The sequence below is a fragment of the Scyliorhinus torazame genome, chromosome 5, assembly GCF_047496885.1.
Source record: "Scyliorhinus torazame isolate Kashiwa2021f chromosome 5, sScyTor2.1, whole genome shotgun sequence".
Classification (NCBI taxonomy): Eukaryota; Metazoa; Chordata; class Chondrichthyes; order Carcharhiniformes; family Scyliorhinidae; genus Scyliorhinus; species Scyliorhinus torazame.
The window spans coordinates 82337991-82361789 of NC_092711.1; the positions used below are offsets into that span (position 1 = coordinate 82337991).

Genomic DNA, 23799 nt, shown 5'->3' on the forward strand with positions numbered 1-23799 from the left:
CCCCAGCCCATACCATCCTATATGAGCAATCTGATCCCTGTCGCGAATTGATCTCTGACACACTGCTTACTTTGTTCTGCTATTAACACATTCTGATCTCTTGAGGCGCCACTATTAGCACCTTTGTTAGCCTTGATTAGCCACATTTACATTCCCTGTTTCTTTCTGTCCGAGACATTGTCGTCATTTTCCACCTATTGTTGACCACTCTATCGAGGCCCAATAGGGCACCCCACCCCCCGCCCATCCACAATAGGCCCAATCTGACCCAATTTCCAGTTCTCCAGCTTTGACAAAGAGTCACCCAGACTGGGAACGACAGCTGCCATCTCGCTCCACAGAGCCCGTCAGACCTGCTGAGATTGTCCAGTATTTTCTGTTTTTGTTTCAGAATGAAGCATCCGCAGTAAGTTGCATTTGTCGTTCACTTAGACATGTTTGAGATGGTGAATAAGTATGTTCATCTGCATTTGTAAATGCATGAAATTCTGTTGTACTAGCTCCGAATATCCAAAATAGGAAGATCCTTTTCTTCTCATTGCCTGTCGAAAATTCAGTACTTGTGACTTAATGTGGAATTTATTTTCGTGGCTCACGAGAGACTAAACCTCATAATCCTCGAACATACGAGATCGGGGAACAAAATTACTTTGTGCAAACATTCCTCACACAACATGAGAAGCACTTGATGTTTCTAACCGGTGTGGACCCGGGGACCTTTCGCATGTTAGGGGAATGTGCTAACCACTACACTACCGAAACCGCTGGCGGTGCAGTAATCAATGGACTTGTGCAATGTTCAACCTCACTGTGTTGCTGCAGATTCGCATGGTGAGCCTGAGAGGCCAGGCCACTTGTTACAAGACGACGGCAGTTTATTTAAAAAAAACAGTTGTTTCAACATATAAAACCATGAGATGTAGAAATTATATCGAACTGAACATAAGTTCTATTTTGCTTAGCTCGGTCTTAAATTTGTGCCCTGTGGTCTCGAGGTCTGGTTCTCGTTTACGGATTTTTAATCAATGCGAACGGTCGTGGGTTTAAATCCAGGACAAGCCCTTTACTCCAGGTCAGACATTATGAATTGTTTGCGACGCTGACGGCGGGGTTGGTTTGCATTGGCCCACTCTGAAAAGGTTTCTCAGGACTCGGGATGTTTACGTCGTTTCTCTCCCCACAGATGATGCTCGAGGGAGACAGTATCTGAGCTGGAGCGCGGTTGGATAGAATTGATGCTCCAGATCTGCGTTAACTTCACAGGAACGTGACCCATCTAATCCACAGAGCCAAAGTGGAGAATTGAACTGACTGGAGAGCTGCATCTAAACGCTGACCTCCCGGACCTCGGTCTCCTGAAATGTTCCAAAGAAGCTCAACAAACACTCGAGGAACAGCAGCGCATCTTTCCACTGGGCACTTTACAGCTTTCACACTCAGAGTGTGTGCAACAGTCTCACCCTGTAAATGCTTCCCCCATTCTGTGTGTTCTTCCATCGCGGATTTGGGTTTGAATCTTGTTTCCACTTGTTCTTTGTATCCGGGCGGTAGTTGTTGAGAGCTGGCACAGACACAGCGGCTGGAATGGCCTCATACTGTGGTGTAATTATTCTCTCATTCGATGCTAACCTCACTCTGTGGCCAGGGAACCCTCATTTAATCTCTCCTGACCTGCACCCTGTCAGAGCCCTTTCCTGTTGTTCTGTTTGCTCCCTCCGGGATTTCACTTGGTTAAAACGTCCGACATTTCTCACCGGTCCCGGTTTTAATGAAAGGTGATGGTGAAAGACGAGCTTTGTTGTCCTGTCGACAAATCCCGCCTGAGTCGCTGAGTTGTTCCAGTATTTTCCGCAGATGTTAGATCGATTTTCGATGGCAATAACAGCATGTATAAGTTACTTTCCCGTGGCTCGTTGGTCTAGGGGTATGATTCTCGCTTTGGGTGTGTCGGTTTCGAAACTTGCGAGAGGTCCCGGGTTCAAATCCCGGACGAGCCCTTTGCAAGGTTTTCTGTTGGTCAAGCGATATTTTCTTCATTTCTTTGCGGCACATTCGGTGGGATTCATTGACATTGGGTTTCCTTTGAGAAGCTGAGCTCACACAGCAGGGAACCAGCACGTTCCCGAGACAATCGGGACAATTTCTAAAAGCTTGTCTGTGATTAGACATTCACTTACCTCTATTGACTAATTCCGGTGGATTCAGGCAGCTCTCTGTCTGTTTCATTTTATTCAGTTTAACAACATCAGACTGTGTAATCTCTCTTCCCCCTCCACCATCTGTTTCCATCAACTTATTTTCATTCCTTCCATTGATATGTTTTGCCCTCAGCATTCCCCCCTCCCCCCAGCCCATACCATCCTACTTGAGCAATCTGATCCCTGTCGCCAATTGTTCTGTGACATCCTGCTTACTTTGTTCTGCTATTAACACATTCTGATCTCTTGAGGCGCCACTATCAGCACCTTTGTTATCCTTGATTAGCCACATTTACATTCCCTTTTTCTTTCTGTCCGAGACATTGTCGTCATTTTCCACCTAATGTTGACCACTCTATCGAGGCCCAATAGGGCACCCCACCCTCCGCCCATCCACAATAGGCTGAATCTGACCCCATTTCCAGTTCTTCAGCTTTGACAAAGAGTCACCCAGACCCGGAACGACATCTCGTTCCACAGAGCCCGTCAGACCTGCTGAGATTGTCCAGTATTTTCGGTTTTTGTTTCAGAATGAAGCATCCGCAGTAAGTTGCATTTGTCGTTCATTTAGACATGTTTGAGATGGTGAATAAGTATGATCATCTGCATTTGTAAATGCATGAAATTCTGTTGTACTAGCTCCGAATATCCAAAATAGGAAGATCCATTTCTTCACATTGCCTGTCGAAAATTCAGTACTTGTGACTTAATGTGGAATTTATTTTAGTGGCTCATGAGAGACTAAACCTCATAATCCTCGAACATACGAGATCGGGGAACAAAATTACTTGGTGCAAACATTCCTCACACAACATGAGAAGCACTTGATGTTTCTACCCGGTATGGACCCGGGGACCTTTCGCATGTTAGGGGAATGTGCTAACCACTACACTACCGAAACCGCTGGCGGTGCAGTAATCAATGGACTTGTGCAATATTCAACCTCACTGTGTTGCCGCCTCTTCTCATGGTTTGGCTGAGAGGCCATGTCACTTATTACAAGAAGACAGCCGTTTCTTTAAAACCGATGTCTCAACTTGTAAAACAATCAGGAATGGAACTTTACTGACCTGAAGATAAGTTATGTTTTGCTTGAAGTGGAAGTTAAATTGAGAAGGCAGGGCTTTCGTAAATAACCACAACCGATACGAGAATTGAAGATGTCCTGCTCACTTTGCGCAGCATCAAGAATCAGCTGTCCCACCCACTGAGTTAAAGCGCAGGCCAAAATTCAGACATTCTTCACCTGAGGAAGGAGCAGTGACATCGAAACAAACCTGTTGGACTTTAACCTGGTGTTGTAAGACTTCGCATAAAACTCAGAAGTGCGAGCCAGCAGTCAAACCTGGAATCTCCTGATTCGTAGTCAGGCGCGTTATCCATTGCGCCATAGGCCCATTCGAGTACATGCATTTGGCTGTTGCTCGTTGATGAGAACCAGTTACGAGATAGTCTGCAACAGACTAAACTGGAAGTATGAGATGTTTCTGCCTGGTTTCGAACCGGGGACCTTTCGCGTGCAAGGCAAATGTGATAACCACTACACCACAGAAACAGTTGGCAATCAGTGGACGTGTACAATGTTCAACCTCACTGTGTTGCTGCCGATTCGCATGGCGAGGCTGAGAGGCCAGGCCAGGCCACTTGTTACAAGACGACAGCTGTTTGTTAAAAAAAAACAGTTGTTTCAACATATAAAACCATGAGATGTAGAAATTATATCGAACTGAACATAAGTTCTATTTTGCTTAGCTCGGTCTTAAATTTGTGCCCTGTGGTCTCGAGGTATGGTTCTCGTTTACGGATTTTTAATCAATGCGAGCGGTCTTGGGTTTAAATCCAGGACAAGCCCTTTACTCCAGGTCAGACATTATGAATTGTTTGCGATGCTGACGGCGGGGTTGGTTTGCATTGGCCCACTCTGAAAAAGGTTTCTCAGGACTCGGGATGTTTACGTCGTTTCTCTCCCCACAGATGATGCTCGAGGGAGACAATGTCTGAGCTGGAGTGCGTTTGGATAGAATTGATGCTCCAGATCTGCGTTAACTTCACAGGGACGTGACCTATCTAATCCACAGAGCCAAAGTGGAGAATTGAACTGACTGGAGAGCTGCATCTTAACGCTGACCTCCCGGACCTCGGCCTCCTGAAATGTTCCAAAGAAGCTCAACAAACACTCGAGGAGCAGCAGCGCATCTTTCCACTGGGCTCAATACAGCTTTCACACTCATAGTGTGTGCAACAGTCTCACACTGTAAATGCTGCCCCTATTCTGTGTGTTCTTCCATCGCAGATTTGGGTTTGAATCTTGTTTCCACTTGTTCTTTGTATTCGGGCGGTAGTTGTTGAGAGCTGGCACAGACACAGCGGCTGGAATGGCCTCATACTGTGGTGTAATTATTCTCTCATTCGACGCTAACCTCACTCTGTGGCCAGGGAACCCTCATTTAATCTCTCCTGACCTGCACCCTGTCAGAGCCCTTTCCTGTTGTTCTGTTTGCTCCCTCCGGGATTTCACTTGGTTAAAACGTCCGACATTTCTCACCGGTCCCGGTTTTAATGAAAGGTGATGGTGAAAGACGAGCTTTGTTGTCCTGTCGACAAATCCCGCCTGACTCGCTGAGTTGTTCCAGTATTTTCCGCAGATGTTACATCGACTTTCGATGGCAATAACAGCGTGCTTCTGTTACTTTCCCAGGGCTCGTTGATCTAGGGGTATGATTCTCGCTTTGGGTGTCTCGGTTTCGAAAGTTGCGCGAGATCCCGGGTTTAAATCCCGGACGAGCCCTTTGATAAGGTTTTCTGTTGGCAAAGCGATATGTTTTCTTCATTTCTTTGCGGCGCATTCGGCGGGATTCATTCACATTGGGTTTCCTTTGAGAAGCTCAGCTCACACAGCAGGGAACCAACACGTTCCCGAGACATTTTCTAAAAGCTTGTCTGTGATTAGACATTCACTTACCTTTATTGACTAATTCCAGTGTATTCAGGCAGCTCTCTGTCTGTTTCATTTTATTCAGTTCAACAAAATCAGACTGTGTAATCTCTCTTCCCCCTTCACACCTGTTTCCATCAACTTATTTTCATTCCTTCCATTGATATGTTTTACCCTCAGCATTGCCCCCCTCCCCCAGCCCATACCATCCTATATGAGCAATCTGATCCCTGTCGCGAATTGTTCTCTGACACACTGCTTACTTTGTTCTGCTATTAACACATTCTGATCTCTTGAGGCGCCACTATTAGCACCTTTGTTAGCCTTGATTAGCCACATTTACATTCCCTGTTTCTTTCTGTCCGAGACATTGTCGTCATTTTCCACCTATTGTTGACCACTCTATCGAGGCCCAATAGGGCACCCCACCCCCCGCCCATCCACAATAGGCCCAATCTGATCCAATTTCCAGTTCTCCAGCTTTGACAAAGAGTCACCCAGACCCGGAACGACAGCTGCCATCTCGCTCCACAGAGCCCGTCAGACCTGCTGAGATTGTCCAGTATTTTCTGTTTTTGTTTCAGAATGAAGCATCCGCAGTAAGTTGCATTTGTCGTTCACTTAGACATGTTTGAGATGGTGAATAAGTATGTTCATCTGCATTTGTAAATGCATGAAATTCTGTTGTACTAGCTCCGAATATCCAAAATAGGAAGATCCTTTTCTTCTCATTGCCTGTCGAAAATTCAGTACTTGTGACTTAATGTGGAATTTATTTTCGTGGCTCATGAGAGACTAAACCTCATAATCCTCGAACATACGAGATCGGGGAACAAAATTACTTTGTGCAAACATTCCTCACACAACATGAGAAGCACTTGATGTTTCTAACCGGTGTGGGCCCGGGGACCTTTCGCATGTTAGGGGAATGTGCTAACCACTACACTACCGAAACCGCTGGCGGTGCAGTAATCAATGGACTTGTGCAATGTTCAACCTCACTGTGTTGCCGCCTCTTCTCATGGTTTGGCTGAGAGGCCATGTCAAGAAGACAGCCGTTTCTTTAAAACCGATGTCTCAACTTATAAAACAATCAGGAATGGAACTTTACTGACCTGAAGATAAGTTATGTTTTGCTTGAAGTGGAAGTTAAATTGAGAAGGCAGGGCTTTCGTAAATAACCACAACCGATACGAGAATTGAAGATGTCCTGCTCACTTTGCGCAGCATCAAGAACAGCATCAGCTGTTACCCACTGAGTTAAAGCGCAGGCCAAAATTCAGACATTCTTCACCTGAGGAAGGAGCAGCGCTCCGAAAGCGAGTGACATCGAAACAAACCTGTTGGACTTTAACCTGGTGTTGTAAGACTTCGCACAAAACTCAGAAGTGCGAGCCAGCAGTCAAACCTGGAATCTCCTCATTCGTAGTCAGGCGCGTTATCCATTGCGCCATAGGCCCATTCGAGTGCATGCATTTGGCTGTTGCTCGTTGATGAGAACCAGTTACGAGATAGTCTGCAACAGACTAAACTGGAAGTATGAGATGTTTCTGCCCGGTTTCGAACCGGGGACCTTTCGCGTGTAAGGCGAATGTGATAACCACTACACCACAGAAACAGTTGGCAATCAGTGGACGTGTACAATGTTCAACCTCACTGTGTTGCTGCAGATTCGCATGGTGAGCCTGAGAGGCCAGGCCACTTGTTACAAGACGACGGCTGTTTATTTAAAAAAAAACAGTTGTTTCAACATATAAAACCATGAGATGTAGAAATTATATCGAACTGAACATAAGTTCTATTTTGCTTAGCTCGGTCTTAAATTTGTGCCCTGTGGTCTCGAGGTATGGTTCTCGTTTACGGATTTTTAACCAATGCGAGCGGTCTTGGGTTTAAATCCAGGACAAGCCCTTTACTCCAGGTCAGACATTATGAATTGTTTGCGATGCTGACGGCGGGGATGATTTACATTGGCCCACTCTGAAAAAGGTTTCTCAGGACTCGGGATGTTTACGTCGTTTCTCTCCCCACAGATGATGCTCGAGGGAGACAATGTCTGAGCTGGAGTGCGTTTGGATAGAATTGATGCTCCAGATCTGCGTTAACTTCACAGGGACGTGACCTATCTAATCCACAGAGCCAAACTGGAGAATTGAACTGACTGGAGAGCTGCATCTTAACGCTGACCTCCCGGACCTCGGCCTCCTGAAATGTTCCAAAGAAGCTCAACAAACACTCGAGGAGCAGCAGCGCATCTTTCCACTGGGCTCAATACAGCTTTCACACTCATAGTGTGTGCAACAGTCTCACACTGTAAATGCTGCCCCTATTCTGTGTGTTCTTCCATCGCAGATTTGGGTTTGAATCTTGTTTCCACTTGTTCTTTGTATTCGGGCGGTAGTTGTTGAGAGCTGGCACAGACACAGCGGCTGGAATGGCCTCATACTGTGGTGTAATTATTCTCTCATTCGACGCTAACCTCACTCTGTGGCCAGGGAACCCTCATTTAATCTCTCCTGACCTGCACCCTGTCAGAGCCCTTTCCTGTTGTTCTGTTTGCTCCCTCCGGGATTTCACTTGGTTAAAACGTCCGACATTTCTCACCGGTCCCGGTTTTAATGAAAGGTGATGGTGAAAGACGAGCTTTGTTGTCCTGTCGACAAATCCCGCCTGACTCGCTGAGTTGTTCCAGTATTTTCCGCAGATGTTACATCGACTTTCGATGGCAATAACAGTGTGCTTCTGTTACTTTCCCAGGGCTCGTTGATCTAGGGGTATGATTCTCGCTTTGGGTGTCTCGGTTTCGAAAGTTGCGCGAGATCCCGGGTTTAAATCCCGGACGAGCCCTTTGATAAGGTTTTCTGTTGGCAAAGCGATATGTTTTCTTCATTTCTTTGCGGCGCATTCGGCGGGATTCATTCACATTGGGTTTCCTTTGAGAAGCTCAGCTCACACAGCAGGGAACCAACACGTTCCCGAGACATTTTCTAAAAGCTTGTCTGTGATTAGACATTCACTTACCTTTATTGACTAATTCCAGTGTATTCAGGCAGCTCTCTGTCTGTTTCATTTTATTCAGTTCAACAAAATCAGACTGTGTAATCTCTCTTCCCCCTTCACACCTGTTTCCATCAACTTATTTTCATTCCTTCCATTGATATGTTTTACCCTCAGCATTGCCCCCCTCCCCCAGCCCATACCATCCTATATGAGCAATCTGATCCCTGTCGCGAATTGTTCTCTGACACACTGCTTACTTTGTTCTGCTATTAACACATTCTGATCTCTTGAGGCGCCACTATTAGCACCTTTGTTAGCCTTGATTAGCCACATTTACATTCCCTGTTTCTTTCTGTCCGAGACATTGTCGTCATTTTCCACCTATTGTTGACCACTCTATCGAGGCCCAATAGGGCACCCCACCCCCCGCCCATCCACAATAGGCCCAATCTGATCCAATTTCCAGTTCTCCAGCTTTGACAAAGAGTCACCCAGACCCGGAACGACAGCTGCCATCTCGCTCCACAGAGCCCGTCAGACCTGCTGAGATTGTCCAGTATTTTCTGTTTTTGTTTCAGAATGAAGCATCCGCAGTAAGTTGCATTTGTCGTTCACTTAGACATGTTTGAGATGGTGAATAAGTATGTTCATCTGCATTTGTAAATGCATGAAATTCTGTTGTACTAGCTCCGAATATCCAAAATAGGAAGATCCTTTTCTTCTCATTGCCTGTCGAAAATTCAGTACTTGTGACTTAATGTGGAATTTATTTTCGTGGCTCATGAGAGACTAAACCTCATAATCCTCGAACATACGAGATCGGGGAACAAAATTACTTTGTGCAAACATTCCTCACACAACATGAGAAGCACTTGATGTTTCTAACCGGTGTGGGCCCGGGGACCTTTCGCATGTTAGGGGAATGTGCTAACCACTACACTACCGAAACCGCTGGCGGTGCAGTAATCAATGGACTTGTGCAATGTTCAACCTCACTGTGTTGCCGCCTCTTCTCATGGTTTGGCTGAGAGGCCATGTCAAGAAGACAGCCGTTTCTTTAAAACCGATGTCTCAACTTATAAAACAATCAGGAATGGAACTTTACTGACCTGAAGATAAGTTATGTTTTGCTTGAAGTGGAAGTTAAATTGAGAAGGCAGGGCTTTCGTAAATAACCACAACCGATACGAGAATTGAAGATGTCCTGCTCACTTTGCGCAGCATCAAGAACAGCATCAGCTGTTACCCACTGAGTTAAAGCGCAGGCCAAAATTCAGACATTCTTCACCTGAGGAAGGAGCAGCGCTCCGAAAGCGAGTGACATCGAAACAAACCTGTTGGACTTTAACCTGGTGTTGTAAGACTTCGCACAAAACTCAGAAGTGCGAGCCAGCAGTCAAACCTGGAATCTCCTCATTCGTAGTCAGGCGCGTTATCCATTGCGCCATAGGCCCATTCGAGTGCATGCATTTGGCTGTTGCTCGTTGATGAGAACCAGTTACGAGATAGTCTGCAACAGACTAAACTGGAAGTATGAGATGTTTCTGCCCGGTTTCGAACCGGGGACCTTTCGCGTGTAAGGCGAATGTGATAACCACTACACCACAGAAACAGTTGGCAATCAGTGGACGTGTACAATGTTCAACCTCACTGTGTTGCTGCAGATTCGCATGGTGAGCCTGAGAGGCCAGGCCACTTGTTACAAGACGACGGCTGTTTATTTAAAAAAAACAGTTGTTTCAACATATAAAACCATGAGATGTAGAAATTATATCGAACTGAACATAAGTTCTATTTTGCTTAGCTCGGTCTTAAATTTGTGCCCTGTGGTCTCGAGGTATGGTTCTCGTTTACGGATTTTTAACCAATGCGAGCGGTCTTGGGTTTAAATCCAGGACAAGCCCTTTACTCCAGGTCAGACATTATGAATTGTTTGCGATGCTGACGGCGGGGATGATTTACATTGGCCCACTCTGAAAAAGGTTTCTCAGGACTCGGGATGTTTACGTCGTTTCTCTCCCCACAGATGATGCTCGAGGGAGACAATGTCTGAGCTGGAGTGCGTTTGGATAGAATTGATGCTCCAGATCTGCGTTAACTTCACAGGGACGTGACCTATCTAATCCACAGAGCCAAACTGGAGAATTGAACTGACTGGAGAGCTGCATCTTAACGCTGACCTCCCGGACCTCGGCCTCCTGAAATGTTCCAAAGAAGCTCAACAAACACTCGAGGAGCAGCAGCGCATCTTTCCACTGGGCTCAATACAGCTTTCACACTCATAGTGTGTGCAACAGTCTCACACTGTAAATGCTGCCCCTATTCTGTGTGTTCTTCCATCGCAGATTTGGGTTTGAATCTTGTTTCCACTTGTTCTTTGTATTCGGGCGGTAGTTGTTGAGAGCTGGCACAGACACAGCGGCTGGAATGGCCTCATACTGTGGTGTAATTATTCTCTCATTCGACGCTAACCTCACTCTGTGGCCAGGGAACCCTCATTTAATCTCTCCTGACCTGCACCCTGTCAGAGCCCTTTCCTGTTGTTCTGTTTGCTCCCTCCGGGATTTCACTTGGTTAAAACGTCCGACATTTCTCACCGGTCCCGGTTTTAATGAAAGGTGATGGTGAAAGACGAGCTTTGTTGTCCTGTCGACAAATCCCGCCTGACTCGCTGAGTTGTTCCAGTATTTTCCGCAGATGTTACATCGACTTTCGATGGCAATAACAGTGTGCTTCTGTTACTTTCCCAGGGCTCGTTGATCTAGGGGTATGATTCTCGCTTTGGGTGTCTCGGTTTCGAAAGTTGCGCGAGATCCCGGGTTTAAATCCCGGACGAGCCCTTTGATAAGGTTTTCTGTTGGCAAAGCGATATGTTTTCTTCATTTCTTTGCGGCGCATTCGGCGGGATTCATTCACATTGGGTTTCCTTTGAGAAGCTCAGATCACACAGCAGGGAACCAACACGTTCCCGAGACATTTTCTAAAAGCTTGTCTGTGATTAGACATTCACTTACCTCTATTGACTAATTCCAGTGGATTCAGGCAGCTCTCTGTCTGTTTCATTTTATTCAGTTCAACAAAATCAGACTGTGTAATCTCTCTTCCCCCTTCACACCTGTTTTCATCAACTTATTTTCATTCCTTCCATTGATATGTTTTACCCTCAGCATTGCCCCCCTCCCCCAGCCCATACCATCCTATATGAGCAATCTGATCCCTGTCGCGAATTGATCTCTGACACACTGCTTACTTTGTTCTGCTATTAACACATTCTGATCTCTTGAGGCGCCACTATTAGCACCTTTGTTAGCCTTGATTAGCCACATTTACATTCCCTGTTTCTTTCTGTCCGAGACATTGTCGTCATTTTCCACCTATTGTTGACCACTCTATCGAGGCCCAATAGGGCACCCCACCCCCCGCCCATCCACAATAGGCCCAATCTGACCCAATTTCCAGTTCTCCAGCTTTGACAAAGAGTCACCCAGACTGGGAACGACAGCTGCCATCTCGCTCCACAGAGCCCGTCAGACCTGCTGAGATTGTCCAGTATTTTCTGTTTTTGTTTCAGAATGAAGCATCCGCAGTAAGTTGCATTTGTCGTTCACTTAGACATGTTTGAGATGGTGAATAAGTATGTTCATCTGCATTTGTAAATGCATGAAATTCTGTTGTACTAGCTCCGAATATCCAAAATAGGAAGATCCTTTTCTTCTCATTGCCTGTCGAAAATTCAGTACTTGTGACTTAATGTGGAATTTATTTTCGTGGCTCACGAGAGACTAAACCTCATAATCCTCGAACATACGAGATCGGGGAACAAAATTACTTTGTGCAAACATTCCTCACACAACATGAGAAGCACTTGATGTTTCTAACCGGTGTGGACCCGGGGACCTTTCGCATGTTAGGGGAATGTGCTAACCACTACACTACCGAAACCGCTGGCGGTGCAGTAATCAATGGACTTGTGCAATGTTCAACCTCACTGTGTTGCTGCAGATTCGCATGGTGAGCCTGAGAGGCCAGGCCACTTGTTACAAGACGACGGCAGTTTATTTAAAAAAAACAGTTGTTTCAACATATAAAACCATGAGATGTAGAAATTATATCGAACTGAACATAAGTTCTATTTTGCTTAGCTCGGTCTTAAATTTGTGCCCTGTGGTCTCGAGGTCTGGTTCTCGTTTACGGATTTTTAATCAATGCGAGCGGTCGTGGGTTTAAATCCAGGACAAGCCCTTTACTCCAGGTCAGACATTATGAATTGTTTGCGACGCTGACGGCGGGGTTGGTTTGCATTGGCCCACTCTGAAAAGGTTTCTCAGGACTCGGGATGTTTACGTCGTTTCTCTCCCCACAGATGATGCTCGAGGGAGACAGTATCTGAGCTGGAGCGCGGTTGGATAGAATTGATGCTCCAGATCTGCGTTAACTTCACAGGAACGTGACCCATCTAATCCACAGAGCCAAAGTGGAGAATTGAACTGACTGGAGAGCTGCATCTAAACGCTGACCTCCCGGACCTCGGTCTCCTGAAATGTTCCAAAGAAGCTCAACAAACACTCGAGGAACAGCAGCGCATCTTTCCACTGGGCACTTTACAGCTTTCACACTCAGAGTGTGTGCAACAGTCTCACCCTGTAAATGCTTCCCCCATTCTGTGTGTTCTTCCATCGCTGATTTGGGTTTGAATCTTGTTTCCACTTGTTCTTTGTATCCGGGCGGTAGTTGTTGAGAGCTGGCACAGACACAGCGGCTGGAATGGCCTCATACTGTGGTGTAATTATTCTCTCATTCGATGCTAACCTCACTCTGTGGCCAGGGAACCCTCATTTAATCTCTCCTGACCTGCACCCTGTCAGAGCCCTTTCCTGTTGTTCTGTTTGCTCCCTCCGGGATTTCACTTGGTTAAAACGTCCGATATTTCTCACCGGTCCCGGTTTTAATGAAAGGTGATGGTGAAAGACGAGCTTTGTTGTCCTGTCGACAAATCCCGCCTGAGTCGCTGAGTTGTTCCAGTATTTTCCGCAGATGTTAGATCGATTTTCGATGGCAATAACAGCATGTATAAGTTATTTTCCCGCGGCTCGTTGGTCTAGGGGTATGATTCTCGCTTTGGGTGTGTCGGTTTCGAAACTTGCGAGAGGTCCCGGGTTCAAATCCCGGACGAGCCCTTTGCAAGGTTTTCTGTTGGTCAAGCGATATTTTCTTCATTTCTTTGCGGCACATTCGGTGGGATTCATTGACATTGGGTTTCCTTTGAGAAGCTGAGCTCACACAGCAGGGAACCAGCACGTTCCCGAGACAATCGGGACAATTTCTAAAAGCTTGTCTGTGATTAGACATTCACTTACCTCTATTGACTAATTCCGGTGGATTCAGGCAGCTCTCTGTCTGTTTCATTTTATTCAGTTTAACAACATCAGACTGTGTAATCTCTCTTCCCCCTCCACCATCTGTTTCCATCAACTTATTTTCATTCCTTCCATTGATATGTTTTGCCCTCAGCATTCCCCCCTCCCCCCAGCCCATACCATCCTACTTGAGCAATCTGATCCCTGTCGCCAATTGTTCTGTGACATCCTGCTTACTTTGTTCTGCTATTAACACATTCTGATCTCTTGAGGCGCCACTATCAGCACCTTTGTTATCCTTGATTAGCCACATTTACATTCCCGTTTTCTTTCTGTCCGAGACATTGTCGTCATTTTCCACCTAATGTTGACCACTCTATCGAGGCCCAATAGGGCACCCCACCCTCCGCCCATCCACAATAGGCTGAATCTGACCCCATTTCCAGTTCTTCAGCTTTGACAAAGAGTCACCCAGACCCGGAACGACATCTCGTTCCACAGAGCCCGTCAGACCTGCTGAGATTGTCCAGTATTTTCTGTTTTTGTTTCAGAATGAAGCATCCGCAGTAAGTTGCATTTGTCGTTCATTTAGACATGTTTGAGATGGTGAATAAGTATGATCATCTGCATTTGTAAATGCATGAAATTCTGTTGTACTAGCTCCGAATATCCAAAATAGGAAGATCCATTTCTTCACATTGCCTGTCGAAAATTCAGTACTTGTGACTTAATGTGGAATTTATTTTAGTGGCTCATGAGAGACTAAACCTCATAATCCTCGAACATACGAGATCGGGGAACAAAATTACTTGGTGCAAACATTCCTCACACAACATGAGAAGCACTTGATGTTTCTACCCGGTATGGACCCGGGGACCTTTCGCATGTTAGGGGAATGTGCTAACCACTACACTACCGAAACCGCTGGCGGTGCAGTAATCAATGGACTTGTGCAATATTCAACCTCACTGTGTTGCCGCCTCTTCTCATGGTTTGGCTGAGAGGCCATGTCACTTATTACAAGAAGACAGCCGTTTCTTTAAAACCGATGTCTCAACTTGTAAAACAATCAGGAATGGAACTTTACTGACCTGAAGATAAGTTATGTTTTGCTTGAAGTGGAAGTTAAATTGAGAAGGCAGGGCTTTCGTAAATAACCACAACCGATACGAGAATTGAAGATGTCCTGCTCACTTTGCGCAGCATCAAGAATCAGCTGTCCCACCCACTGAGTTAAAGCGCAGGCCAAAATTCAGACATTCTTCACCTGAGGAAGGAGCAGTGACATCGAAACAAACCTGTTGGACTTTAACCTGGTGTTGTAAGACTTCGCATAAAACTCAGAAGTGCGAGCCAGCAGTCAAACCTGGAATCTCCTGATTCGTAGTCAGGCGCGTTATCCATTGCGCCATAGGCCCATTCGAGTGCATGCATTTGGCTGTTGCTCGTTGATGAGAACCAGTTACGAGATAGTCTGCAACAGACTAAACTGGAAGTATGAGATATTTCTGCCTGGTTTCGAACCGGGGACCTTTCGCGTGCAAGGCGAATGTGATAACCACTACACCACAGAAACAGTTGGCAATCAGTGGACGTGTACAATGTTCAACCTCACTGTGTTGCTGCCGATTCGCATGGCGAGGCTGAGAGGCCAGGCCAGGCCACTTGTTACAAGACGACAGCTGTTTGTTAAAAAAAAACAGTTGTTTCAACATATAAAACCATGAGATGTAGAAATTATATCGAACTGAACATAAGTTCTATTTTGCTTAGCTCGGTCTTAAATTTGTGCCCTGTGGTCTCGAGGTATGGTTCTCGTTTACGGATTTTTAATCAATGCGAGCGGTCTTGGGTTTAAATCCAGGACAAGCCCTTTACTCCAGGTCAGACATTATGAATTGTTTGCGATGCTGACGGCGGGGTTGGTTTGCATTGGCCCACTCTGAAAAAGGTTTCTCAGGACTCGGGATGTTTACGTCGTTTCTCTCCCCACAGATGATGCTCGAGGGAGACAATGTCTGAGCTGGAGTGCGTTTGGATAGAATTGATGCTCCAGATCTGCGTTAACTTCACAGGGACGTGACCTATCTAATCCACAGAGCCAAAGTGGAGAATTGAACTGACTGGAGAGCTGCATCTTAACGCTGACCTCCCGGACCTCGGCCTCCTGAAATGTTCCAAAGAAGCTCAACAAACACTCGAGGAGCAGCAGCGCATCTTTCCACTGGGCTCAATACAGCTTTCACACTCATAGTGTGTGCAACAGTCTCACACTGTAAATGCTGCCCCTATTCTGTGTGTTCTTCCATCGCAGATTTGGGTTTGAATCTTGTTTCCACTTGTTCTTTGTATTCGGGCGGTAGTTGTTGAGAGCTGGCACAGACACAGCGGCTGGAATGGCCTCATACTGTGGTGTAATTATTCTCTCATTCGACGCTAACCTCACTCTGTGGCCAGGGAACCCTCATTTAATCTCTCCTGACCTGCACCCTGTCAGAGCCCTTTCCTGTTGTTCTGTTTGCTCCCTCCGGGATTTCACTTGGTTAAAACGTCCGACATTTCTCACCGGTCCCGGTTTTAATGAAAGGTGATGGTGAAAGACGAGCTTTGTTGTCCTGTCGACAAATCCCGCCTGACTCGCTGAGTTGTTCCAGTATTTTCCGCAGATGTTACATCGACTTTCGATGGCAATAACAGCGTGCTTCTGTTACTTTCCCAGGGCTCGTTGATCTAGGGGTATGATTCTCGCTTTGGGTGTCTCGGTTTCGAAAGTTGCGCGAGATCCCGGGTTTAAATCCCGGACGAGCCCTTTGATAAGGTTTTCTGTTGGCAAAGCGATATGTTTTCTTCATTTCTTTGCGGCGCATTCGGCGGGATTCATTCACATTGGGTTTCCTTTGAGAAGCTCAGCTCACACAGCAGGGAACCAACACGTTCCCGAGACATTTTCTAAAAGCTTGTCTGTGATTAGACATTCACTTACCTTTATTGACTAATTCCAGTGTATTCAGGCAGCTCTCTGTCTGTTTCATTTTATTCAGTTCAACAAAATCAGACTGTGTAATCTCTCTTCCCCCTTCACACCTGTTTCCATCAACTTATTTTCATTCCTTCCATTGATATGTTTTACCCTCAGCATTGCCCCCCTCCCCCAGCCCATACCATCCTATATGAGCAATCTGATCCCTGTCGCGAATTGTTCTCTGACACACTGCTTACTTTGTTCTGCTATTAACACATTCTGATCTCTTGAGGCGCCACTATTAGCACCTTTGTTAGCCTTGATTAGCCACATTTACATTCCCTGTTTCTTTCTGTCCGAGACATTGTCGTCATTTTCCACCTATTGTTGACCACTCTATCGAGGCCCAATAGGGCACCCCACCCCCCGCCCATCCACAATAGGCCCAATCTGATCCAATTTCCAGTTCTCCAGCTTTGACAAAGAGTCACCCAGACCCGGAACGACAGCTGCCATCTCGCTCCACAGAGCCCGTCAGACCTGCTGAGATTGTCCAGTATTTTCTGTTTTTGTTTCAGAATGAAGCATCCGCAGTAAGTTGCATTTGTCGTTCACTTAGACATGTTTGAGATGGTGAATAAGTATGTTCATCTGCATTTGTAAATGCATGAAATTCTGTTGTACTAGCTCCGAATATCCAAAATAGGAAGATCCTTTTCTTCTCATTGCCTGTCGAAAATTCAGTACTTGTGACTTAATGTGGAATTTATTTTCGTGGCTCATGAGAGACTAAACCTCATAATCCTCGAACATACGAGATCGGGGAACAAAATTACTTTGTGCAAACATTCCTCACACAACATGAGAAGCACTTGATGTTTCTAACCGGTGTGGGCCCGGGGACCTTTCGCATGTTAGGGGAATGTGCTAACCACTACACTACCGAAACCGCTGGCGGTGCAGTAATCAATGGACTTGTGCAATGTTCAACCTCACTGTGTTGCCGCCTCTTCTCATGGTTTGGCTGAGAGGCCATGTCAAGAAGACAGCCGTTTCTTTAAAACCGATGTCTCAACTTATAAAACAATCAGGAATGGAACTTTACTGACCTGAAGATAAGTTATGTTTTGCTTGAAGTGGAAGTTAAATTGAGAAGGCAGGGCTTTCGTAAATAACCACAACCGATACGAGAATTGAAGATGTCCTGCTCACTTTGCGCAGCATCAAGAACAGCATCAGCTGTTACCCACTGAGTTAAAGCGCAGGCCAAAATTCAGACATTCTTCACCTGAGGAAGGAGCAGCGCTCCGAAAGCGAGTGACATCGAAACAAACCTGTTGGACTTTAACCTGGTGTTGTAAGACTTCGCACAAAACTCAGAAGTGCGAGCCAGCAGTCAAACCTGGAATCTCCTCATTCGTAGTCAGGCGCGTTATCCATTGCGCCATAGGCCCATTCGAGTGCATGCATTTGGCTGTTGCTCGTTGATGAGAACCAGTTACGAGATAGTCTGCAACAGACTAAACTGGAAGTATGAGATGTTTCTGCCCGGTTTCGAACCGGGGACCTTTCGCGTGTAAGGCGAATGTGATAACCACTACACCACAGAAACAGTTGGCAATTAGTGGACGTGTACAATGTTCAACCTCACTGTGTTGCTGCAGATTCGCATGGTGAGCCTGAGAGGCCAGGCCACTTGTTACAAGACGACGGCTGTTTATTTAAAAAAAACAGTTGTTTCAACATATAAAACCATGAGATGTAGAAATTATATCGAACTGAACATAAGTTCTATTTTGCTTAGCTCGGTCTTAAATTTGTGCCCTGTGGTCTCGAGGTATGGTTCTCGTTTACGGATTTTTAACCAATGCGAGCGGTCTTGGGTTTAAATCCAGGACAAGCCCTTTACTCCAGGTCAGACATTATGAATTGTTTGCGACGCTGACGGCGGGGTTGGTTTGCATTGGCCCACTCTGAAAAAGGTTTCTCAGGACTCGGGATGTTTACGTCGTTTCTCTCCCCACAGATGATGCTCGAGGGAGACAGTGTCTGAGCTGGAGCGCGGTTGGATAGAATTGATGCTCCAGATCTGCGTTAACTTCACAGGAACGTGACCCATCTAATCCACAGAGCCAAAGTGGAGAATTGAACTGACTGGAGAGCTGCATCTTAACGCTGACCTCCCGGACCTCGGTCTCCTGAAATGTTCCAAAGAAGCTCAACAAACACTCGAGGAACAGCAGCGCATCTTTCCACTGGGCACTTTACAGCTTTCACACTCAGAGTGTGTGCAACAGTCTCACCCTGTAAATGCTTCCCCCATTCTGTGTGTTCTTCCATCGCTGATTTGGGTTTGAATCTTGTTTCCACTTGTTCTTTGTATCCGGGCGGTAGTTGTTGAGAGCTGGCACAGACACAGCGGCTGGAATGGCCTCATACTGTGGTGTAATTATTCTCTCATTCGATGCTAACCTCACTCTGTGGCGAGGGAACCCTAGGCCTTTTCTCATTTAATCTCTCCTGACTTGCACCCTATCAGAGCCCTTTCCTGTTGTTCTGTTTGCTCCCTCCGGGATTTCACTTGGTTAAAACGTCCGACATTTCTCACCGGTCCCGGTTTTAATGAAAGGTGATGGTGAAAGACGAGCTTTGTTGTCCTGTCGACAAATCCCGCCTGAGTCGCTGAGTTGTTCCAGTATTTTCCGCAGATGTTAGATCGATTTTCGATGGCAATAACAGCATGTATAAGTTACTTTCCCGCGGCTCGTTGGTCTAGGGGTATGATTCTCGCTTTGGGTGTGTCGGTTTCGAAACTTGCGAAAAGTCCCGGGTTCAAATCCCGGACGAGCCCTTTGCAAGGTTTTCTGTTGGTCAAGCGATATTTTCTTCATTTATTGCGGCACATTCGGCGGGATTCATTGACATTGCGTTTCCTTTGAGAAGCTGAGCTCACACAGCAGGGAACCAACACGTTCCCGAGACAATCGGGACAATTTCTAAAAGCTTGTCTGTGATTAGACATTCACTTACCTCTATTGACTAATTCCGGTGGATTCAGGCAGCTCTCTGTCTGTTTCATTTTATTCAGTTCAACAACATCAGACTGTGTAATCTCTCTTCCCCCTCCACCATCTGTTTCCATCAACTTATTTTCATTCCTTCCATTGATATGTTTTGCCCTCAGCATTCCCCCCTCCCCCCAGCCCATACCATCCTACTTGAGCAATCTGATCCCTGTCGCCAATTGTTCTGTGACATCCTGCTTACTTTGTTCTGCTATTAACACATTCTGATCTCTTGAGGCGCCACTATCAGCACCTTTGTTATCCTTGATTAGCCACATTTACATTCCCTTTTTCTTTCTATCCGAGACATTGTCGTCATTTTCCACCTAATGTTGACCACTCTATCGAGGCCCAATAGGGCACCCCACCCCCCGCCCATCCACAATAGGCTGAATCTGACCCCATTTCCAGTTCTCCAGCTTTGACAAAGAGTCACCCAGACCCGGAACGACATCTCGTTCCACAGAGCCTGTCAGACCTGCTGAGATTGTCCAGTATTTTCTGTTTTTGTTTCAGAATGAAGCATCCGCAGTAAGTTGCATTTGTCGTTCATTTAGACATGTTTGAGATGGTGAATAAGTATGATCATCTGCATTTGTAAATGCATGAAATTCTGTTGTACTAGCTCCGAATATCCAAAATAGGAAGATCCTTTTCTTCTCATTGCCTGTCGAAAATTCAGTACTTGTGACTTAATGTGGAATTTATTTTAGTGGCTCATGAGAGACTAAACCTCATAATCCTCGAACATACGAGATCGGGGAACAAAATTACTTTGTGCAAACATTCCTCACACAACATGAGAAGCACTTGATGTTTCTAACCGGTGTGGGCCCGGGGACCTTTCGCATGTTAGGGGAATGTGCTAACCACTACACTACCGAAACCGCTGGCGGTGCAGTAATCATTGGACTTGTGCAATGTTCAACCTCACTGTGTTGCCGCCTCTTCTCATGGTTTGGCTGAGAGGCCATGTCACTTATTACAAGAAGACAGCCGTTTCTTTAAAACCGATGTCTCAACTTATAAAACAATCAGGAATGGAACTTTACTGACCTGAAGATAAGTTATGTTTTGCTTGAAGTGGAAGTTAAATTGAGAAGGCAGGGCTTTCGTAAATAACCACAACCGATACGAGAATTGAAGATGTCCTGCTCACTTTGCGCAGCATCAAGAATCAGCTGTCCCACCCACTGAGTTAAAGCGCAGGCCAAAATTCAGACATTCTTCACCTGAGGAAGGAGCAGCGCTCCGAAAGCTAGTGACATCGAAACAAACCTGTTGGACTTTAACCTGGTGTTGTAAGACTTCGCACAAAACTCAGAAGTGCGAGCCAGCAGTCAAAACTGGAATCTCCTGATTCGTAGCCAGGCGCGTTATCCATTGCGCCATAGGCCCATTCGAGTGCATGCATTTGGCTGTTGCTCGTTGATGAGAACCAGTTACGAGATAGTCTGCAACAGACTAAACTGGAAGTATGAGATGTTTCTGCCCGGTTTCGAACCGGGGACTTTTCGCGTGTAAGGCGAATGTGATAACCACGACACTACAGAAACAGTTGGCAATCAGTGGACGTGTACAATGTTCAACCTCACTGTGTTGCTGCCGATTCGCATGGCGAGGCTGAGAGGCCAGGCCACTTGTTACAAGACGACAGCTGTTTATTAAAAAAAAACAGTTGTTTCAACATATAAAACCATGAGATGTAGAAATTATATCGAACTGAACATAAGTTCTATTTTGCTTAGCTCGGTCTTAAATTTGTGCCCTGTGGTCTCGAGGTCTGGTTCTCGTTTACGGATTTTTAATCAATGCGAGCGGTCGTGGGTTTAAATCCAGGACAGGCCCTTTACTCCAGGTCAGACATTATGAATTGTTTGCGACGCTGACGGCGGGGATGATTTACATTGGCCCACTCTGAAAAAGGTTTCTCAGGACTCGGGATGTTTACGTCGTTTCTCTCCCCACAGATGATGCTCGAGGGAGGCAGTGTCTGAGCTGGAGTGCGGTTGGATAGAATTGATGCTCCAGATCTGCGTTAACTTCACAGGAACGTGACCCATCTGATCCACAGAGCCAAAGTGGAGAATTGACCTGACGTGGAGAGCTGCAAGTGAGATGTCCTGCTCACTTTGCTCTGCATCAAGAATCAGCTGTCCCACTCACTGAGTTAAAGCGCAGGCCAAAATTCAGAAGTCCGAGCCAGCCAGGAGTCGAAACTGGAATCTCCTGATTCGTAGTCAGGCGCGTTATCCATTGCGCCATAGGCCCATTCGAGTGCATGCAATTGGCTGTTCCTCGTTGATGAGGACCAGTTCCGAGATAGTCTGCAACAGACTAAACTGGAAGTATGAGATGTTTCTGCCCGGTTTCGAACCGGGGACTTTTCGCGTGTAAGGCGAATGTGGTAACCACTGCACCACAAAAACAATTGGCAATCAGCGGACGTGTACAATGTACAACCTCACTGTTTTGCTGCCGATTCGCATGGCGAGGCTGAGAGGCCAGGCCACTTGTTACAAGACGACAGCTGTTTATTAAAAAAAAACAGATGTTTCAACATATAAAACCATGAGATGTAGAAATTATATCGAACTGAACATAAGTTCTATTTTGCTTAGCTCGGTCTTAAATTTGTGCCCTGTGGTCTCGAGGTATGGTTCTCGTTTACGGATTTTTAATCAATGCGAGCGGTCTTGGGTTTAAATCCAGGACAAGCCCTTTACTCCAGGTCAGACATTATGAATTGTTTGCGATGCTGACGGCGGGGATGATTTACATTGGCCCACTCTGAAAAAGGTTTCTCAGGACTCGGGATGTTTACGTCGTTTCTCTCCCCACAGATGATGCTCGAGGGAGACAATGTCTGAGCTGGAGTGCGTTTGGATAGAATTGATGCTCCAGATCTGCGTTAACTTCACAGGGACGTGACCTATCTAATCCACAGAGCCAAAGTGGAGAATTGAACTGACTGGAGAGCTGCATCTTAACGCTGACCTCCCGGACCTCGGCCTCCTGAAATGTTCCAAAGAAGCTCAACAAACACTCGAGGAGCAGCAGCGCATCTTTCCACTGGGCTCAATACAGCTTTCACACTCATAGTGTGTGCAACAGTCTCACACTGTAAATGCTGCCCCTATTCTGTGTGTTCTTCCATCGCAGATTTGGGTTTGAATCTTGTTTCCACTTGTTCTTTGTATTCGGGCGGTAGTTGTTGAGAGCTGGCACAGACACAGCGGCTGGAATGGCCTCATACTGTGGTGTAATTATTCTCTCATTCGATGCTAACCTCACTCTGTGGCCAGGGAACCCTCATTTAATCTCTCCTGACCTGCACCCTGTCAGAGCCCTTTCCTGTTGTTCTGTTTGCTCCCTCCGGGATTTCACTTAGTTAAAACGTCCGACATTTCTCACCGGCCCCGGTTTTAATGAAAGGTGATGGTGAAAGACGAGCTTTGTTGTCCTGTCGACAAATCCCGCCTGACTCGCTGAGTTGTTCCAGTATTTTCCGCAGATGTTACATCGACTTTCGATGGCAATAACAGCGTGCTTCTGTTACTTTCCCAGGGCTCGTTGATCTAGGGGTATGATTCTCGCTTTGGGTGTGTCGGTTTCGAAAGTTGCGCGAGATCCCGGGTTTAAATCCCGGACGAGCCCTTTGATAAGGTTTTCTGTTGGCAAAGCGATATGTTTTCTTCATTTCTTTGCGGCGCATTCGGCGGGATTCATTCACATTGGGTTTCCTTTGAGAAGCTCAGCTCACACAGCAGGGAACCAACACGTTCCCGAGACATTTTCTAAAAGCTTGTCTGTGATTAGACATTCACTTACCTCTATTGACTAATTCCAGTGGATTCAGGCAGCTCTCTGTCTGTTTCATTTTATTCAGTTCAACAAAATCAGACTGTGTAATCTCTCTTCCCCCTTCACACCTGTTTCCATCAACTTATTTTCATTCCTTCCATTGATATGTTTTACCCTCAGCATTGCCCCCCTCCCCCAGCCCATACCATCCTATATGAGCAATCTGATCCCTGTCGCGAATTGTTCTCTGACACACTGCTTACTTTGTTCTGCTATTAACACATTCTGATCTCTTGAGGCGCCACTATTAGCACCTTTGTTAGCCTTGATTAGCCACATTTACATTCCCTGTTTCTTTCTGACCGAGACATTGTCGTCATTTTCCACCTATTGTTGACCACTCTATCGAGGCCCAATAGGGCACCCCACCCCCCGCCCATCCACAATAGGCTGAATCTGACCCAATTTCCAGTTCTCC

The 23799-nt window shown here is 46.1% G+C and overlaps 9 non-coding genes across 9 annotated transcripts; 2 read left to right on the forward strand and 7 right to left on the reverse strand.

Moving 5' to 3' along the window:
- Positions 1-1907: 1907 nt before the first annotated feature.
- trnap-ugg (transfer RNA proline (anticodon UGG)) lies at positions 1908-1997 on the forward strand. Its single transcript is given in 2 exon segments — positions 1908-1943; positions 1962-1997. It is a non-coding gene; the product is annotated as a tRNA-Pro (tRNA).
- A 1683-nt stretch (positions 1998-3680) lies between these two features.
- On the reverse strand, positions 3681-3753 carry trnaa-ugc (transfer RNA alanine (anticodon UGC)). Its single transcript has one exon. It is a non-coding gene; the product is annotated as a tRNA-Ala (tRNA).
- Positions 3754-6678: 2925 nt separating this feature from the next.
- Positions 6679-6751, reverse strand: trnav-uac (transfer RNA valine (anticodon UAC)). The gene has a single exon. It is a non-coding gene; the product is annotated as a tRNA-Val (tRNA).
- Positions 6752-9672: 2921 nt separating this feature from the next.
- trnav-uac (transfer RNA valine (anticodon UAC)) lies at positions 9673-9745 on the reverse strand. Its single transcript has one exon. It is a non-coding gene; the product is annotated as a tRNA-Val (tRNA).
- A 3475-nt stretch (positions 9746-13220) lies between these two features.
- Positions 13221-13310, forward strand: trnap-ugg (transfer RNA proline (anticodon UGG)). The gene is given in 2 exon segments: positions 13221-13256; positions 13275-13310. It is a non-coding gene; the product is annotated as a tRNA-Pro (tRNA).
- A 1683-nt stretch (positions 13311-14993) lies between these two features.
- On the reverse strand, positions 14994-15066 carry trnaa-ugc (transfer RNA alanine (anticodon UGC)). The gene has a single exon. It is a non-coding gene; the product is annotated as a tRNA-Ala (tRNA).
- A 2925-nt stretch (positions 15067-17991) lies between these two features.
- On the reverse strand, positions 17992-18064 carry trnav-uac (transfer RNA valine (anticodon UAC)). The gene has a single exon. It is a non-coding gene; the product is annotated as a tRNA-Val (tRNA).
- Positions 18065-21000: 2936 nt separating this feature from the next.
- On the reverse strand, positions 21001-21073 carry trnav-uac (transfer RNA valine (anticodon UAC)). The gene has a single exon. It is a non-coding gene; the product is annotated as a tRNA-Val (tRNA).
- An 800-nt stretch (positions 21074-21873) lies between these two features.
- trnav-uac (transfer RNA valine (anticodon UAC)) lies at positions 21874-21946 on the reverse strand. Its single transcript has one exon. It is a non-coding gene; the product is annotated as a tRNA-Val (tRNA).
- Positions 21947-23799: the final 1853 nt, after the last annotated feature.